We start from the raw sequence: 13,073 nt of genomic DNA on the forward strand, positions 1-13,073 counted from the left end.
ATTCATGACCAAACAGGAGACAGAGAACATTATGAAAAGCAAAATGGATAATTTTCATTACATTTAATTAAGTTTTTGCACAAACCAAACCAATGCAAGTAAGATTAGAAGGAAGGTAGAAAATTGGGAAAGAATTTTTACAACCAGTCTTTCTGATAAGGGCCTCATTTCTAAGGTATATAGGGAATTAAGACAAATTTATAAGAATACAAGCCATTCCCCAATTGATGAACGGTCAAAGGATATGAACAGACAGTTCTCAGATGAAGAAATTAAAGCCATCTATGGTCATATGAAAAAATGCTCTAAATCATTATTGATTAGAGAAATGCAAATCAAAACAACTCTGAGGTACCACATCATACCTATCAGAAATGTTAAGTGTTGGAGAAGATGTGGGAAAATTGGAACACCAATGCATTGTTGGTGGAGCTGTGAAATGATCCAACCATTTTGGAGAACAATTTGGAAATATGCCCAAAAGGCTATAAAAATGTGCATACCCTTTCATCCAGCAATATCACTTCTAGGGCTATATCCCAAAGAGATCATACAAATGGGAAAAGGACCCATATGTACAAAAATATTCACAACAGCTTTTTTTGCGGTGTCAAAGAATTGGAAATTGAGAGGATGCCCATCAATTGGGGAATGGGTGAGCAAGCTGTGGTATATGAATGTAATGGAATACTACTGTGCTATAAGAAATGATGAACAGGCTGACTTCAGAAAAAACCTGGAAAGACTTGTATGGTCTGGGGCTGAGTGAAATGAGCAGAACCAAGAGTACGTTGTACACAATAACAGCCATGTTGTGTGATGACTAATATTGATAAACTTAACCCTTTTCAGCATTACAAGGATCTAAGACATCTCCAGAGGCCTCATAGTGGAAAATGCTATCCATATCCAAAGAAAGAACTACGGAAGTTGAGTCACTATCATTTTTTTTTCTCTTCTGTTGAGTTTTGTTTCTTCTTTCTGATGGTTCCTTGTATTGGTTTTAATTTTTACTTACAACTTCACTAACGTGAAAATGTATTTAATAGGAACTTAAATGTATAGTCTATATCAGATTGTGTGCTATATTGGGGATGGTGGTGGGGAGGAAGGGGGAGAAAAATTTTAAAGTCAAAGGCATATGGAAGTGACTGTTGATAAATCAAAATAAATTAATAAAATTTTTAAAAAAATAAAATAGTGGGAGGGAAGGTGAAAAGAGAGCAGGAGGATGGTAGAGGGGAGGGCAGACTGGGGAAGGGGTAATCAGAAGCAAACACTTCTGAGGAGGGACAGGTTCAAAAGATGATAGAATAAATGGGGGTTCAGATAGAATTAAGGGAAATATGCTTAGTTTTTCACAACATGACTACCATGGAAGTGTTTTGCATGACTACACATGTATAACCTATATTGAGTTGCTTGCCTTTTCAATGAGGGTGGGTTGGGAGGGAGAAGGGAGAAAATTTGGAACCCAAAGTTTTAAAAACAAAAATTTTTTAAAAATTGTTTTCACATACAACTGGAAAAGAAGATATACAGGAAATGGGTTATAGAAAATTGAATGGGAAGGGGATAAGAGAAGGGAGGGAGAGATAGAAGGTAGGTTGTATTAGGAGAAGAGGTATTCAGAATGCATGCCATCCTGGGGTGTGGGGAAGGATGAGATGGAGAGAAAATTTGAAACAAAAAATCTTGTGAAAATGAATGTTGAAAATTAAAAATAAATTAATTTTTAAAAAGAAAAAAAATAGAACAATAGATTTTGTACCTCCTCCCCCATTTAGCCAATTGTATTTTATGGGAACTTGTTTTCTTCAATGTACTTTTTTTTTTCCAGTTGGCCAATTGTATTTTTAAGGACTCTTCTACCTCTCTCATTTGACTTTTAAAATCCTACTTGAGAAAGCTTTTTGGACTTCAGACCAGTGCATATTCCCTTTTGAGGTTCCAGATGTGGGTTTGTTGACAATGTTGTCCTCTTCAGAATTTCTGCCTTGATCTTCAGTGTTCTCATAATATGAATGTATGGTACATTTCTTTTTGCTCATGGTGCTTGATTTTTTCCTGTCCTTTAAAGAGATTGAGCTCTCCTGCTGGGGAGCAGAGGGCACTGACCCAAGCTTCTTGTGTTGGGAGCCTAGGTCTTGGTCACTGGCTTTGTGTGCTGGGGCCTCCAATGTTGGCATTTGGAGGCTGTAGGGTTCTGGCAGCTAACCTGGTGTTGGGCTGGAATCAGCAAGGCTGGGACTCTAGGGTAATTCAGGTTGCCTGCTTTTCCTTTCCTTTCTCTTTCTTCAGTTCCTTTCAAATGGCTGTTGCAGGGTTTTTCTCTTCCTTGGGACCTTTGTAGTGCTGCTTCCCTCATTTTTTGCTGAGGCACTAGAAGACCTGTTTGCTGTAGAATGCCTAGGTACCTGGTGGTTTTCTGAGCTGGTTTCCACCAGTTTTCCCATCCTCACTGAGGCATGTGGAGGTCCAGGAATTGGTATTTGCCTGTTCCACCACCTGGGTTTCAGGATCTCCTCCTGGTGTGCTAAAGTGGGGATTTCTGCTAGCTGGCTGGGATGCCTTCCAATCCATACTGCTCCTCTATCCCTTGGGCAGGACCTTTCCCCTTAATTCATCAAGTTACCTGGGCTGTTGGACTGCTGCTCCCCATCTTTCTTCTTGTTTGGCTCTTCCAAGGTTTTTCCTGGGGTGATATTTTCTGGGCTTTCAGAGGTTGATAGGGAAGGGTGAGAGTGACTACCTTTTTACTCTGCCATCTTGTCTTCTGGAAGCAGGAGTAAGAAAAAATTTTTAAACACTATGTTTCTATCTGCATTCAGACTCCATCAGTTCTTTCTCTGGAAATGGATAGTAATTTTCATCATAAGCCCTTCAAAATTGTCTTATATCTTTCTATTGCTGAGAATAGCTAAGTCATTTACACTTGATCATCATACATTACTGCTGTCATTGTTTACAAGATTCTCCTGGTTCTGCTCAGTTCACTGTTTGTGAGTTCATGTAAGTCTTCCTAGCTTTTTCTGAAAGCATCCTGCTCATCATTTCTTCTATCATAATAGTATTGCATCACAAATCATATACCAAAACTTGTTCAACCATTCCCCAGTTAATGGGCATCCCCTCCATTTCCATTTCTTGATCACAACAAAAACAGCTACTGTTAATATTTTTATACAAATACATACTTTTCCCTTTCATTGATCTCTATGGGATACAGATCTAATAGTGGTATTCCTGGCTGTGGCGATTAAACAGGCTTGAGAGACATAGGTTCTGGGTAATTTAATCATTTTATTAGTAAGACCAGCATGTTATTAATAAAAGGATGGTCATTTGGCCATCTCTCTAAGAACAAAGACAATCATGGCAGCAGGCTCAGGGTTTATATGTTCTTTTGGAAGAAGAGTAACAACCAACTCTGATTGGTTAACACAATGGGAAGTGAATTATATTAAAATGAGGGGCTGAGAGTTATATCCTGTCACCCTGGACAGAGAAAGTATCTCTATGCCAGGTCACCCACAACTTTGGATTATCTATTCAAAGAACGTACACCCCACCCAAGCCTGAGCAGAACACAATAGCTTCCACCAGGGTTCAGTCTTGAACAACAACAAAAAAAGTCCAATCTCATTATGAGCCATGTCCTTCAAGAGAACGAAATTTTAAAATTGGGATTTTAGAAGAAGGGGAGAGCTCTGAATCTCTCTGAACTATTGGTTGTTAATAATCATTTCTTTCATGGCTCAAATATTATGCACAGTTTATTAGCCTATGGGATGTGCCAACCTGAAAGTTGGTTAAAGAGACAACAAGCTAAGTGATAAGTAAATCCATATTGTTTATTCCTTAAGTTAGCAACATGTACATGGAGCCAGAGATTTAACTCGGACTGATTCAAGCAATTTTAGGAGAACATTTAAACCCTGACTCAGGATATCTGTGTTATTCAAATAGATATAGATATAGATATAGATATAGATATAGATATAGATATAGATATAGATATAGATATAGATATAGATATAGATATAGATATAGATATAGATATAGATATAGATATAGATATAGATATAGATATAGATGTAGCCTCCATATGTTTTTTCACACATAGTGTGGGAAAGGAAGTTTCTTAGTTGAATGGGTTGTAAATACAATAAAATAAGAGAATGTCGAAGTATCAATTGAAATTATAGATCCTGGATATCTGTGTTTCCCCTACATAACATATGTGCATAGGATACCAAGCTAAGAAAAGTCCCATTATTCAAGAGAGTGTCTGGCCCCAGGTATACTGTCCTTGGCAATCACAAGCAGGGAGAATGTTGGTCGGACCAGCTGGTCCCACAGTTGCTGCCACAGGAAGGGGCCTTTTTAGTTCAATCAGAGAAAAAAGATTAATTCAGGGTTTTGGCCCTTATTGGGGCTCAGTTGATATTAAATGATTATCATTTCCTCCTTTTGGCCAAAGGTAAACTGAAGGCTTCACCTGTAGACCAGGGAAGGTATAGGAAAAACCATCCTCTTCCTTAGGGGATTGGAGGAGATGTCTACTGGGAGTGGACGCCTTCAGATGATGCTGGAGTCCACATCCAGAAGTTGGCAGCTATGAGAGTAGTCACATAGACCTGATAGGGGCTCTTAGAAAATGTATGAGTTAATAATTTAGAGAAAATGGCATAACATAATTCCTTAGTTAAAGGCACATAGAGATGGTTTTGTTTCTCATCCACGCAAGGCCAGGTTCAAACAATACAACAAAGTTTTTCTTGTAATTCACAAAACTACATTGTCAGGTACAGATTAAACTACTTAGAGGACTCACAATAGACTAGTTTTGAGAAAGGAGATTTACATGTCACCAAGATAACCAAGAAAACTTAAACATGAACCATACAAATCAATGCAATCATTATTACCAGTGTTAACTAGCATTAAGTTCCTCGTATCCCAATAGCCTATTCCCAATGTCTATTTTAACAGCACCTTTTGAATCTCAGATGTCTCATGTGCAATAGGTTTTATTCTTAGGCAGTTCAAAAAGGGGGTTCTGCTTCTCTTGTTTAGATCTAGAAGTTCCCAGATAATTCTGACTTAGTAAAAATCAGCACAATCACTAAAATTTGGTTCTCCATTTTTGAAACTTCAGTTTATATATATCATCTGCTGCTTTTGTTCTTACCTAAATGCTGTACCTAGTATAAGAATCTTTTAATTTTTTAAAATGTGAAAGTCCAACCATAAAATGAGCTGTCCTGCCTTTTAAAATTATCAGACAGTCACCTTAATCAGGGAGAAATAATTTCACTTACTTTTACCACTATCCTATATAATTTTTGTGTGAAAAATCCAAATTGGAGATTTTATTACCAAAACATGCCTGGTTTCCCATGATAGACACATTTTGGAAGCCAATCATACACATCTGTATATAATTCTTAGAGGAATCAGTCTAATCACATTGCTTTTCTCAAAATTGTCTATCCTTTTTAATTAGATATCTATCGAATTACATCTTTGTCTTATTACTTTATCTAATCATTTCCTCCTTAGGAGGATGTTATCCTTAGGTTATTATTAGTTGACCATGAATGTAAGTCAAAACTGTAAGCTATTCATATTTGCATCCTATTATAGTAACTTAGAAATGTTCTAGTATCCATCTATTATTTAATAAATTTAATATTGTACTTCCAGAATTTCTTGATTGTAGAAACTTGCTATAAAACAAAAAGAGGGACAATGTCATATATCACATCAGAAGGAAAGAGCTTCCTTAGCTCTGTTTGATTCCAGGCATGAGTCATATCTGATAGCCAATCATGTAGTCACATCTGATGTTAAAAGCAGGGCTCAGGATTAATCAGGTGGGGAATTTTCTTTTTCAGAGAGGAAATAGCTCAATTAGGAAATAGAGTCAAGAAGATCCTACCTAGGCTGTGTCCAAGGTTGTCCTCAAAACTCTTCCCAGGCACAGGCATCCACCTTTAGCAGTTCTTAGCTTGTAGCACACACCATTCTATTATTGGCTTTATGACAATTCAGACAATTCCTGTAATCAAAGCTCAAAACAACAGTAAATTTCTGTCCCATAAAATCACATATCCTAGATAATAAGAATTTAATCTCACATTGGTACAGTAAGAGATTGGTCACAGAAAAATCTACTGCTCTCATAATTTCTTTAAACAATGAGAACATCTTAAGGTGAGTCTTGAGCAGTTTGCATAAATTTCTGCACGTTCTAATTTCAGATTAAAAATATTAGATTTCCCATTAAGTTAACACAAAAGAGCTCATAAGTTACTACTCTTTACTAATGTGACTATCTGTACTAGAATCCCATTCCTTAAACAAAACAAGAGGTTCCTAACTTTAACCTCAAAAGTTGATGGATCTATGTCCTTGTTTACAAGCTTGTTTATTCTTCTCTAATTATAATCACTCTGGAAGAATGAGACACTTCAGGATTTGAATCTTATAAGTTCAAACACTAATTTAACTCTTGCTTAGGCCATGAAATGACTACAGATTCAGATCAAAACAGCAAGATCTCTTCTGCTTTACAACTCATTACAATAATTTATCAACAAATTATCTTGAAAATGAAAATTTAGTAGGCCTTCAAAAAAATCAAAACAAGAGGTTTTTTTCCAAAACATTTCTTCTAAAATTATTCCCCTTCTTTAAAAACAGTTTTAAAGTTTATCCTGATGTTAAGAAGAATAATCACTAAACTTTTATGAAGAACATTAGTTGGAAACTTTTAAACTGATAGATATCTCTTTTCCACCTTTAAGCAAAAATAAACCTTTAAAATTAGAATTCATTAAAATTAAGTTGATGCCCTTAAATAACATAAATAAATTCCCAAAGTATTATAATGAACTAAATTCCTACTTATTGCAGAATTCCCAGATATCACAAAGTTCCTTAGTCAAAAAGGTGTTTGTAACAAGAAGAAATTCAGTTTTTATAAGCCATGAAAAAACATACCCAATTAAATTAGCCTTATCATAATAACAAATATTATCAAGCTTTAAAAAATTTACTCAGTATCTTTCAGGCTTGAAAATTACACCCCTATATTTTCCCCAAAGATTCTCATTTACTCAGGAATTCCACAACACAGGAAACTTTTGCACAGAGTTAATAAGAATTTTAGGTGACGCTTCCTCTTACATATAGACAAAACATGTAAGTTTATTCTAACCCCTTCATTCTCCCCTATTTTTTTGGAAGGGGGTATAATTCTTGATCTAACATCTCTAGATCATAAGAGAAATTGCTTTTTCAACAACATAGCTGATACAATTTGTTTACCAGATTACACCATACAAAAAAAAATTCGGAAATATAACCATACCAAAAGCAATTATCATGTATTTAAAACTTTAAGAGAACCAATTAATTACCAATCAGGTGACCTTGATCTAGCTGGATGAGCAAATCAGATCTGGATTCATAATCACTAATGGTAACATTTTCATTTCTAAGGCTTAATACTCTTAGCACTTTAAGGGAAAAGATTATTATCCATAAATACACACTTTTTTTTTCTAATTGAGACCTTGATATATGGGGAGAATGCCTAATTAATTCCAAAACAGTGCATATTAATAAGCTGTTCACAATAAAATATGTTTGTACCACAGGACATGCAGTATAAACAGGTATTACTTCAACAATAGTAATAAATTTTGAAAAAAAAAACATAAGCAATTTAGATGAATGCACTTCCAAATCACTTTGCACAGAGAACGTCATCATTAATATGTTGAAACTATAACTTTAAACCATCTTATATTTTATAATAGTCAAGATTTCAAATGAACACTCTGCTATCATAGTACATATCAGCATTATTATTACTTGCTTATAACCAAATATACTTCATTAAATGTTAACAGTTTTCAAATTATCAAATTTTATCATGTCCTTTTAAAAGACCAATCCATATGCACCATTTCTACCTCACAATGGTCTCTCAAATTTTATAATCTAAGAGAGTTTTAGAAATACAATACAATTTAGAAATATAATAATAACACAAACAATAAACTTTAGATGACATCAGTTGCATTTCCAGATTATCACATTTAGAAATTATTGATTTTATTACTCTTAGCATTTAAAGACCACTTCAAAGTTATCAGGCATGGAACAATTACATTAAATGAGGGAGATAATAATAATATTGTCTAATATATGCCATTGTGTTAAGCACTTTACAATCATTATATCATTTTGATCCCATAACAACAACCATTATCATTTTTCCCTTCACACACCTGGAAACAGGACAAACAAAGATAAAATAGCTAGCCATAAATTACAAAGTTGACACATTTCTGCAACTGGAACAGAGAAGTATGGGGCTTACCAAGAGGAGAAGTTGACTTCTCATGTCATAATGCTATTGCCAGGCCTTCCAGGAGCTCGGGTGGCTGATGCCAGGGCCTTCCCAGTAGTAATAATTCTTGGTGGCAGGGCTTAGGGAATCTCATCATAGGTCTGACCTGTCCACTTCTCCCCTCCCCACAGCTGCAAAATGTACTGAGGCTGGTGCCGTTGACAGCTGCAGGGGCAGGGTGGGCAGAAAGTATTGAACCTGGATGTTACTCCCAGGCCTTGCCTAGAGGGGTGGTGGGCTGAAATGTGCCCAGGAGCACAGGGCTGATAGCAGATTATCACTACTAGTCTGTGATATCTGGCCCTCCCCACCTTTTGCCAGATAGGGAAGGCTGATTTAAGTTTTCCCTACAATTCTTCAGCATTCTCTTCTCTTTTACAATCCCCAAACTGAGATGCTTATCTCTGTGGAAGGAGTGGGAGAATGCTGAGGAATCAGGATTGGGAGGAGGTGTTTTAGCAGAGGGTGAGCTCCTGGAATTACCTCCACTTTCAGGAGTGTTCTCTTGCAATCTTAAAATGAGCAATTTCCAAACTTCTTAATGATTAATCTCAAAATCTCCAGAATCTCCAGACATCTAAGATGTCTTTAAGCTGTATCTAACTTTTCACTGTTGCTTCATGCTGGCCGGTCCTGGATCCACAAAGAAAAAAAGTCGTACAGGTTTGTTTGTTTCCCTAACTACAGCCGTTACAAGTCTCTGGCTGTCTGCATTTTAAATCTTACAAGGTAATAGACTCACTCACAGCACACATGACAGACACAGAGACATACACTTACAGACATTTTGATGGTACAAATACAATACAAATATAGTGTACATTTAGTAACAGAGAGAGGGGGAAATAAAGGCTTGTTAGAAAACCCCCAACACGAATTGGATATTTGTTGTTATTTCAAGGAAAGGGAGTTAGGGAATTTGTAAGGATTGAAGACCTGATAATGTAACTGGATCTTGTGAACCTTCCTCAAAGTGCCCCTGAGGTTGTACATTTAAAGGGGCAAATCACAATGAAGTTAAGTTCGGGGATCTGAATTCCCATCAGGACCATAGCCTTTAAGAGAAAAGGCAGAGAGAAAGGGATTACTCGAAGTTTGGGAAAGAGTGCTGAAATGGCTTTGCAAGCCTTAAGGGAAGAGGCTTCTGCCTTTCCTTCAGCCTCAGCCATCTCAGCAACCCAAAGATGAAAACATTCCCACCCCTGGCTAGATTTTTTGTTGGTCTTTAAACTTAATTTGATTTTAAGATAAAGTAACTTTGACCAGTCAAAAGAACCCCTGTTGTGACCAACATAATTTGGGGCTATCTTTAGTTAGCTGACATCAGCACTGGCAATATTTGTGATCACCAGACTGGCAATGGCTTGACATATAAGAGGCAGTGGTCTTGTTAGCTGGATTTCTAGTTTTAGTTTCTGAATGACTCATAGCCAATTTCCCTAGATCAATCCTTACCAGAGGGGATCTAACTGATACAGTAGCTGGAGTTTCTGAACTTTGACTTGATCCCCAACCTCAGAGCTAGCTTAAAGGGAATTTTCTTTCAGACTTGAATCAAACTAGTGGGAGGTCCATGGAAGCTGGGAATAGTACAAATTACTCAACCCTGTCAAGGTTAGGACTCCAAGAAAAAATGGATCCTGAGGATAGCACTAGGCAAATAGTAAGTTCCTCTTTTTTAAATTTTAACACATACCACTGTTTAGTTATACCAAAACTATGTTTGTACACACCAAGAGTATATACAAAGTCCATTTGAAAGCAACCATTAGAGGAGATAGCATATAAATTATTTGGATGGAGAACATAAAGTCAAATCTAGCTGTAAACATTTCTAAAAATTAGACACTGCTATCCAAAACACAAGTGATGAGAAAGAATTTACCACATGTATGACATTATATGAATTAAAAAAGCAAAAAAGAGAAATATTTAATATATTTACTCAAATAAAAGGAGTTTAAATGATTCAGAACTAAAAATAATAGAAATCCAAATATAATTTTTAAAAAGTGATAACTAACTCGAAACACATTGCCAGTTAAACATTCATCAATTAATATTCAGCTTTTTATATTCACAGATACACACACACACACACACACACACACACACACACACACACACTGATTCTGGCAAAAATCAAAGAAAAATATCCTCTAGGTTTTCAACCTGTGTGAAAAAGGTTCCAAAACCAATAATCAACATGACTGTAAAATCCCCTGATTTCATGCTATATGCATGGCTGTTTTAAAAGATAAAAGTAACATAATATGTTGGCTTTTTCAAACATATTAATGATTAAGGCATCTTGCTTTACACAGTATCTCAGTGTGAAAAAAATTATCCATTATTTGCTATGTTATTTTAAACATCTTTAAAGTCTTATCAATATGACTACAAAATAGCTGTACACATTTAGTGTTTTGTTTTGTTTTGTTTTTTATAAAAAACGATCTTAAAAAATATTAATGATGATTAGTCTTTGTGGTTCCTAGCAAAATGTCTTGCCCATTTTACTTTTTCATGTCAGTATGAATTATATTTTATGCAATATGAAGGACTTCAGTAAGACATTGAAGCACTTAACCAACTTCCCCCCAAATAACCACACAAATCCTAAATGCAGCAAAGGTGTACGTTTTTCATAGTGCACTTCCACCTCATTGAAGTCAAAGATGCTCCTTGTGGATATTTCTCTACTTCAATGTGAAGTAGATTGTTAGGATTTCATTAGTGGTTTCATTAAATGGCATTTTTGGAAGATTCCACTTCCCTCCTTGGTTCATAGTTCTCAGAAGAGACCTTTTTCTGAAGCTACAAAGTCCAGGAATATTCTGAATAAAGAAGTCCTCTTCAGATGGTGATACTTCTCAATGTAATTGTAATAAATAAGCATCTACATCCTTAGCTATATTACCAGTGTATCCTGAAACCAATGTAAGATGGTTTTCTTGTTTCCACAATCCACTTAATTGATGTTTTAAAATGGAAACATTTCCATCTTTTGCATTTCTGCATTAGCAGATAGTTCTGACCACCATCTTTTTATGACCGCTTGAATCCAGTCCAAACCAACTATCATATATTCTTCAAATTAGCTTTTAATCTACAATTTTACCAGAGGCAACAGATCTACACAGCAGGCAAGTGAAATGGAATGCTTTTCTTCCTGTAAACTGCTGGTGAGCACAGGAAGGCAATCTATCATCACTCCAAGATCTTTATCCCCACCAAATAGGCTACCAGTTCACTTATACTTCTCTTTCTCTAAAAAGTTAAATCTACATTCAACCTCAGATTTCTACTGAAAAGGACTTGTGCCATTGTCTCATGGTCTTGAGAAACCTCAATAAAAAATCCACTATATTTTGATGATGGGCTTTCCTTTTGTGATGAACCAGAATCATTGGCATTAAGTAAAAATGTATGACCTTTGTGGTGTAATTTTTGAGGCAGGTGGCCTGCACAAGTCAATTCATTTTCTTTATTTGTTATGTCACAGCCCCTGCTTCTAGGAAAGTGTTTTCTTCTGTAACAAGGATTTGGAAAATAATGAGGGACTTTCTTTCTGTAATATACTTCTTTAGGAAGTTTGTCTGAACTTTTCCCAGAGTATCCAACTGTCCTATTTGTAGCAGCCAACTGTTTTGTAGATTTCTTAGCCTCCTTCATGTTATTATTAGTGAAATGAGAGATCCTTTTCCTAGGAAGATCAATGGAATGACTCTCAATATTAAATTTCATACTTCACAAAAATATCCATTTTCTATTATTGTGGACTTCAGATGCCATAATCTCTTAATTCCCAGCAGCTCATGGTATAGTGGCACCTCCTCAACTGCAGCATTGACCCAAATAGTAAGTTCTTAATAGCAGTCAATGCATTGAATGATCATATATTTGAAGGTGGAAAGGACCTTAAAGGTCATTTAGCCCAGCTCTTTTATTTTTCAAGTGAGGAAACTGAGGCCTAGAGAATTGAAGTGACTTACCCCAAGTTATTTCATCTGATTCTCTCAACAGCTCTATGGAATAGAGTCCATTATTGTCCTCATTTTACAGATGAAGAAATTGAAGCTAAATTGACTGTAAAGAGAAAAAGTGATTTGCCCAGGGAAATACTGCTAATAAGTATGTAAGGCATGATTCCAACTCAGACCTCCTGATATTAAGCCTCACCCTGTGCCACCTAGAACCCCTGTTTTGAGGGGAGAATTATACATTCTGAGGGTTGATATATCTTAAAATACAATTTATTTTAAAGAAAATATTGAAATTTTGGTTTGTAGAATGTGAGTTGGTATGAAGGTATGAAATAAACTCTTTTGAGAAGGCTACACAAGCTTTCACATTTATCACTTGCTATAGCATTCTTCTTTAAGTCAAAACTTGTGACACCATTGGACTACTATAACAAGGCTGTAATAAGCCACCTTGCATGGAGTTGAAGACAGACCTGACTTGTCCTCAGTTCCCTGCTACCACATAATTTATTTCTCACAGCATCTGGCCTACTATTTTATCTTCGGTTATAAAATAAATGACAATAAAATATTTTAGGTCAAAATGTCTCAAAAGGTCTGTTGATTACCTTTCAACTCCTTATAAAGTAAGAATTGCATTTCCCTCTGCTTCCAGGGCTATT

The 13,073-nt window shown here is 35.8% G+C and overlaps 1 pseudogene; it reads right to left on the reverse strand.

Moving 5' to 3' along the window:
* Positions 1-11,253: 11,253 nt before the first annotated feature.
* On the reverse strand, positions 11,254-12,172 carry LOC110202224 (KATNB1-like protein 1 pseudogene; annotated as a pseudogene).
* Positions 12,173-13,073: the final 901 nt, after the last annotated feature.

This window comes from Phascolarctos cinereus, unplaced genomic scaffold (assembly GCF_003287225.1).
Source record: "Phascolarctos cinereus isolate Bilbo 61053 unplaced genomic scaffold, phaCin_HiC Scaffold_6;HRSCAF=336, whole genome shotgun sequence".
NCBI classification, from domain to species: Eukaryota; Metazoa; Chordata; class Mammalia; order Diprotodontia; family Phascolarctidae; genus Phascolarctos; species Phascolarctos cinereus.